At 43.3% G+C, this 7,500-nt stretch overlaps 1 protein-coding gene across 7 annotated transcripts in view; it reads left to right on the top strand.

Moving 5' to 3' along the window:
- The window catches only part of LOC113804106 (Myosin heavy chain-like), a 408,590-nt gene that overhangs the window by 313,654 nt on the left and 87,436 nt on the right, over positions 1-7,500 (top strand). The window lies entirely within an intron of this gene.

Raw genomic sequence — 7,500 nt, 5'->3', positions numbered from 1 at the left:
ATTTTGAGGTTTTCATTGTCGGCAACTGGTAGATACTCTTAACCCATTGGCTGTGGACAATTGCTTTGTCCACTTTAGCTCTGTTTTATCAATTTTGATAATATAAATATGGTTTTGCAAACATTTAGTCACCAACAAGTCAATTAGTAGACTTACCTGACCTCACCTGATATCCTTATTCTTTGAATTTGAGGGAAAAAGCTTTTTCATTCAAATGCTGTTGATAGTATTATTGTAATTATTATGATCATTGATATAAGGATTATTATAATGTTATTGTCATTATTAATAGCAATATGAAATGGAAAATAAAAATCTTACCAAAAATCAAGGTGATATAGCTCTTGGGGAAGTATCTATTGGATGTGGGAACTGATAAGCTAAAATCACTGTGAGCATGTTATGTATATCATGGCATCCCACTGGTGGTCAGTAGGGTAAGAGTTGTGTGACTTAGATGTGGGAATGAGAGGGGTAATTTTTTCTATCTTTCTTCCTTTATGAAATCCAAATGAAAAGGGATGAAGATATATATGTAGCCATGCTACAGCTTAGACTTACAATGATTTTATTTTTTATTTTATTTTTTATTTATTATTTTTTGCAACCTTTCTTTATAATCCAAGATGGTATGTATACTTATAAAAGAACATAATTTTATGCTGTTGGAAAGTGCATGGTTTCTTGTAATGCAGAAATCACTGGGAAGAATGGGGGGTGTTGTAAAAGTTTTTTTTTTCATAAGAATTTGTAATTTATAATATTTGGTTTGCAGTTGAGGTTATAGCAATTTTACTTGTATTTTTATTTTAACACCTAAGAAATGAAAATACAGAATGGGCAGAAAACTTTGCAGAATTACTGTTTACTTAGCAAACAAATTTTATGTCTACCTTAAACTATTATAAACTTATTATTGAAAAGTTTGAAATAAGGAAAAAATTAAATCCATGGTGCCGAGAGGGAAACTACAATTTGGAATTTATACACAAATTCCTTTTCTTATTCGAGATGCTGTTAAAGGAAGTGAGGTCAAACTTTCAAGGTATGGATGATGTTAGATTGTGGGAAGAAAGGAACATTTAATAGGAATGGTAGTGATGTTTGGAAATAGAGGATAGAGATTATCAGAATTAAAGCGGGTATGTACTTGCTTGTCCTTTCGAAATTAGAAAGGTTTGGTAGCATAAAGAATAAGGTACTATACTAATGAAAATAGACTTAAGGCCTATAGGTATGATAATTATACCTCAGAGTACAGATATTTGTTTTTATTAATTTTACCTTGGTTTAATTTTTTTTTTAAGTTATGCAGATCAAAATCATATTCATTAAATGGTTAATCCTAATTATTTGATTATACTGGGCATACATCTGCAGGAGTCTCCAGGGTGTCTTTAGGAATTAGATTCCATAGAAAGAGGCAACAAATACTGTAGGATAGTTAAGGTATATGAAGTTTAAAAGATGTTAGCCAGTATGTTATGAATGTGAATAGTTTCAAAATATAGTTTAATGATTTTACAGTTAAAAATGATCGAAAGTATAGGAGATCCTTGACTGATAAAGCCACATTGAAATTATTGGAAATAAAAAATGCATTCAATGCTCCTAACGTATGGCACATTGTAGCTTAACCCAGCCTACTTAAAATGTTTTAGCACATATAGGAAACCCAGATAGTAGTAAAGTATTATACAGCTTATTTCCAGCTTTTGAAGTAAGTTTCATATCTGCTGAATGAGCTTGTTAAAAGGCTGGACAATTGCTAGCTGGAATATCATAAATTATGAATTACTTGTGATGTTTTCTTGTCATCTTTTGTACTTTTGATGACATGACATCTAGGTGTGAGTTCAGAGATAATTTGATTGAGGTGGATTTATGATAGGCTGTTATGGCTATTTTTTCCTATTATTGATGCAGTATTCACGTCAAAGATAAGCATGTAATGTAAAAATATGCGTAAGAAAATAACAATGTTTGAAAGATAAAGAAAGGGTGCAGAAATCGAGCTCAAAAGGCAGTCTGAGATTTAATCAATGTGTATGCATTTTGTTTTCTTTTTCTTTCTTTCTTTCCTTCTTTCTTTTTTTCCAAAGTTAAGTGTGTCTGTATGCACCATCAGTCTGTCAGCTAATCAAGCATGAAAGTCTTAGATACCCAATCTAATTTTATATATACACTTTTCAAGTAGTCCAGTCATATTGAATGGAGAACATTTTAATGGGTCAAGTACATTTTTACATCTAGTCCTCAATCTTACATTTGCTATGCTGTAAAATCTAAGAACAGTAAAAAGACTTAAAAAGGCAATTAGAAAGTCAATCATTTTTTTCCCAATTTTAATTCATAGCTGCAAATATATTGCTGAAGCATATATTGTATGAAGAAGATAACATGTTTTGACATTGGATATATGCACTGTTTAGGTAGTGATTTCTTACCATGTATATTATATTGGTTAAACAAGAAGGAGAGTAACCCCAGTGTGATAATAACATTTACATAAATTTCGATACAATTAGTTGTAGATGAAGTGTAGCAGGAAAATACTCTCATGGGAATAGGGGTTAGCTTGTTTTTTTCATACTCATGGCTCATCCAGAATATTTTCGTTTTTTATGAATCTGTTCAACTGCGAACATGTTAATCTTGTAGATATTGGACTTATTGAAATTCGATGATGAGGTACAAGTAATATATGAGCGTAAAGTTGTTACACAAAGCTCGTAAGGGAAAGTGAATCATGTGAAGCCCTGTCATTGTTCCTAAAACCTACGTCGGTTTGTGGTTGTGAGAGCGGCCTTGCGTTGCTGATGTGTGAATGGTTTTGCATAAATTGTATATTTTGTGTGTGTGGCTTGGTGTTGTGTTGTGTTGTGCGGTGTGGTGTGGTGTGGTGTGGTGTGGTGTGGTGTGGTGTGGTGTGGTGTGGTGTGGTGTGGTGTGGTGTGGTGTGGTGTGGTGTGGTGTGGTGTGGTGTGGTGTGGTGTGGTGTGTGTGTGTGTGTGTGTGTGTGTGTGTGTGTGTGTGTGTGTGTGTGTGTGTGTGTGTGTGTATGTGTGTGTGTGTATGTGTGTTTGTATGTGCTTTCGTGCGTGCGTACGTGTTTCCGCGCAATATAGAAATAAAAAACAAAAAGCCTAATTACCTTACATTCCCAAAACCCGAGAAGTGTTATATCATGTTACCAGCGTTATTAGGGTGATATCTACCATCATGCTACCGCCAGCTCTTGCCAGCAATAAACAACACGTAAACATAAGCTCATTACGCGTATACACCTTAGGGTGTAACATTATACATGGCAGCCTCTGGGTATAAACGTGCTCCCCTCTGTTGAAATTTCAGCTACCTGTCCCAAATTTTAATTACGAGAATATAAGGAAGTTGTTTATATCGTAGGTATGATTATTTTCTTACTGTATGTGGTTGTGTGCACTTGAATATGTATTTGATTGTGGATTTACATGGTTCGCCAGGTAATTGGAGGGTTTGTGTGTGTTTAGGAGGGTGTAATGTAACAGTATCGGTAATAACACTGGCTTTCGTTTGGCTATGTTGAGCTCACCTACGTGCAGCGGCATCGGGCTTTGCAGCAGTATTACCTTGCATGCTCACACCACCACAGGCCCTCCATGTCCTCTTTTGGCCCTGATTGGTAGTGTCGCCCGCTCTCAGTTCGATCAGAGACGCAGCAGCGACTGCACACGGATTTTCACGAGCTCCTTCTGGCTGCTGCTGCTGCTGTTATCCCTCGCGTGGCCAAGGTCGAGGAGGAAGTGGCCAGGCTTTCTTCCGCTTGTCGACTCCCGCTGCTGTCATACGCTCTATCCCGCCCACTCTACTCCGCTTGCTCTACCTCGTCCGCCGTTTCTCGTGTTCTGTAGCGTGGGGGAAGCAATGTGTTAGCGTGTGTGAGTTTTGCCTTTTTCTGTTGACCTTGTTTTGATGTTTTCTTTGTCGTTGTGGCTGTAAGATGATTTGTCGATTTGCCAATGCGAGAGAGGAAAATCGATGCCCTGTCAAACTCGTAATAGTCGCACTTGAGAAATGCAGTGACGGATCTGCCTCCTACCTCCACTTCCTCCTCTCTGTCTCCTTCCTTCCTTCCCCACTCACACTCCTCTGTCCCATCTCCCCTTCCCACTCTTCCTCCCTCCTTCCTTCTTCCTCTTCCCTCCTCTCTCTTCCTTCCTCCTTCCTCTCTCCTTCCTCCTCTTCCCTCCCTTTCCCTCCCTTTCCCTCCTCTCACCCCCTTGCGCCTCCCCCCTCCCCTTTCCCTCCCACCGGACCGCCCGCCCGCCCGTCACGCTCTCACGCAGATAAACTTCACCTGACAGGTCTTCCCGTCATTGTTGGTGGGCCTGTTGTGTCCTGGCAAGCAAGCAAGCACACAGTCTGCCGCCGGACTCTGAATTGTGTGCTTGCACTGCATGAAGCTCGTGGCGTGTGCGGGCTCCTGTGGCGGGGGGACGCAGTGGCCATGTGCTTGGACTACTATGTCATGGAAGATGTGTATGTAAGTGGTCGGGAGAGAGCGAACGAAGCGGAGGCGCGTCGGCGGGGGCTGGCGGCGAGTGGCAAGAACGTAGGTCGGAGGAGGAGATGTACTTTGCATGCGTTGTTGTTGTTGTTTTGTAATATTTTATGCGTAGTGGTTGGATGTATGTATTGGTTTTTCATCCAAAGACGGAATGAAAAAAAGCGGCGGATAAGAAGAAGAAAAAGAAAACCTGGGCACAAAGCAGGCGTCGGGCGGGAAGGGCTGGTTAACCCGGTCTTGTAACCCGCGGAGTGTCAATCAACTTTCGCCGCATTATGAGCGAGCACGAGAAGAGGACTTTTTTGTTTTGTTTTGGCGCTCGTCCAGGGAGGGGGTGATGTAGGGGGAGGGGGAGACGGGGATGCATGGAATTCATACAACGGAAGATAAAGTAGGAAAGTGGCATCAGGTGTTTTAGATAATAGCGGTAGGTGTTTAGGTGTTTAGATTGTTGTTCGTTTATCTTGCTTTGTTTTTAGGATTGTTGTATTGTGTTGTAGTGCCACTAGTGCCACTTTGAATGATTAATGGAGCTAATGGCTAGTGTCTGCGAGATGTCTTACACTGCAGTAGTATGAACCACTTGGATGAATTTGGATCACGTTCGTGTCTTTGTGCCACATGATAAAACGAAATTGAATCATTATCACTCTGACAGTGAGGGTGATGGTGAAGTAAACTCATGCCATATGACAATGATGAATTGAAGGCGAGGGTTGTGTTGGTTTAGGTGCGGAAGGAATCTTTGAAGAAGTAAAATCTTAAAAGAAAAACAAAGATAAATTAGCCAATGCCCGGTGGATATAGATGTTGACACAGACGTCGAGACGGCAAATGACGTGAGGACGAGTGGAGGGGGGGGGGGGAGGCTCGAGTGGGAGATAAGGCGAGTGTTGAGAGACGACTAGGTATTCCTCCTCGATGGGCGTAGTCTACCGCCGGGTGTGACCTCATAGCCACATAGTGTGTGGTTGGAAGGGGGTGGGGAAGGGGGTAGAGGGCAAGGGCGGGTCTACGAGAGGTCGTGATGCTGCCGGGGGGGGGGGGCGACTGAGATGAGGGGGGAGGGGGGGGGGACAAGCGCGCCCCAGAGTTGTGTTATGGGCGGCTGGTGTGTGTCGTGTCGCGCAGAGGGCCGAGTTCCTGGCGTCTTGTGCTTACGTCACGTTAGTTTGGTTTTCTTTCTTTCCTTTTTTTTTGTCGAGGGCGGGGCTGCTTACGAAGGGCGCGAGGGAGATGAAGACAGGTAGGAGATTTAATATGCGATAAGACGGCGTCCGTGTTTTTCGTCGCCCCTCCCCCTTCCTTCCAAGCTCTGCACGATGAACCAGCCCCCCCCCCCCCGTGGACCCCACCCCCACTCTCCCTGGCTTCCCCTGGGGATAGCAGACGCCCGCACACCTGGGCACGCACGGGCCATAGTAAGGTAGTGGGCGGCGGAGACCCCGGGCGTGAGGTGACGCGGGCTGGCGGAAGCTTGGGTGTGCGAGGCTGTATTTCGAAATTACGAGGGCGTCGCTGTGACTTCGAATGTGGCGGTGACCTCTGGTGGTGATTACGCAAATGATTAACGAAGAATAAATCGAAAATCGGTGATATTTGTTCTATAAACCTGAAAAGAAAATCTTGTGATCGATGGACCTAACATTATGTCATTTACTTGATGTTGTTAAATATATATTTATTTTTACGTGTTTCGCGACTGAAATGGTTCGGAAGCGCGATGAGAGGCTCGTTTGACCCCGTGAGTCATCGTTCGTTTTATAACACTAGCCCGGCTCCCTGAAGATACGCGAAGGGGCATTGGAGTGGGGTACAGGCGATCCCAGGCCATGTATTGAGGATAACGAAGCAAATGGTGTTCCTGGTTTGCTGATTTCGGGTGGATGTCTTTCGATTCCGTCCGGGCGATCTTGCTGGGCTCTGTGGCTGTTCGTTTCCGTTTTCGTGGGTTTGTCTTCTCTTTGGTTTATGTTATTGATAGGTCTCGTTCATGCTGGCTTCCGTTGTCTGTTTTTTTTCTTTCTTTCTTTCAGTTACCCGAGTTTTATGTTTCATTGATTTCCGTTATTACTGGTTCCCGATCTTGATGTTTTCCGTTCTCGCAGGTTACTGCTCTCGTTGATTTCTGCTGTGGCTGGTTTCTGCCCTCGTTTTTTGTTTTGCTTTTTTCTCCCTCGATTCTATTCTCAATGATATACGCTTCGCTGTTTTTTTTTCTCGATGGTTTCCTCTCACAGGTTTCTGTTCTCCCCGCTGGTTTCTATTTTCCCCGTTTCCTCTGCCGCGGGTTTCTCTTCTCTCTATTCTCCCCGTTTCCGTTCTCGCCGGTTTCTCCCCGGATTACCTAGGCCGAGCGACCGCTTGTGTGCCTCGTCTCGCGAAGGCCTATCGATCTCCCTCGGCCTGCGCTTATCTCTTGATCCGATTTGCTGCCGCGGAAGCATTTCAAAAGCACGGAAGCAACTGGGTTTGCGAGGGTCGGATCGCGGAGGTTGGGCGCCGATTCAGGGCGTGGAGGAGAGTCTCGGGATCAGTGTATGGATGTGTGTGTGTGTGTGTGTGTGTGTGTGTGTGTGTGTGTGTGTGTGTGTGTGTGTGTGTGTGTGTGTGTGTGTGTGTGTGTGTGTGTGTGTTTCTTTTCTTTCCTTTCCTTTTTTCTAAGGGAGAGCGAGAGATATGGAAACATGTAGCTCGGGAAATACGGGAATATATGGCTTTTTCTTTAAGGGAGATAAGGCGCGCATGTGGCTTAGTATATGTGGAAAGCTGTGGCTTGGTTTTTCATAAGGGAGAGCGAGAGATAAGGCGCATGTGGCTTGTTTTTCATGAGGGAGAAAGGGAGATAAGGCGCGAATGTGGCTTCGGTGATGCGGGAACATGTGGCTTGGATTTACATAAGGGAGATAGGGAGATACGGAAACATGTGGCTCGGTTTTCATGGGGGCTTG

Source organism: Penaeus vannamei, chromosome 33, assembly GCF_042767895.1.
Source record: "Penaeus vannamei isolate JL-2024 chromosome 33, ASM4276789v1, whole genome shotgun sequence".
In the NCBI taxonomy this organism is placed as follows: domain Eukaryota; kingdom Metazoa; phylum Arthropoda; class Malacostraca; order Decapoda; family Penaeidae; genus Penaeus; species Penaeus vannamei.
Note: the sequence above shows the minus strand (reverse complement) of the source record. Positions and strands in the feature narration are given on the sequence as shown.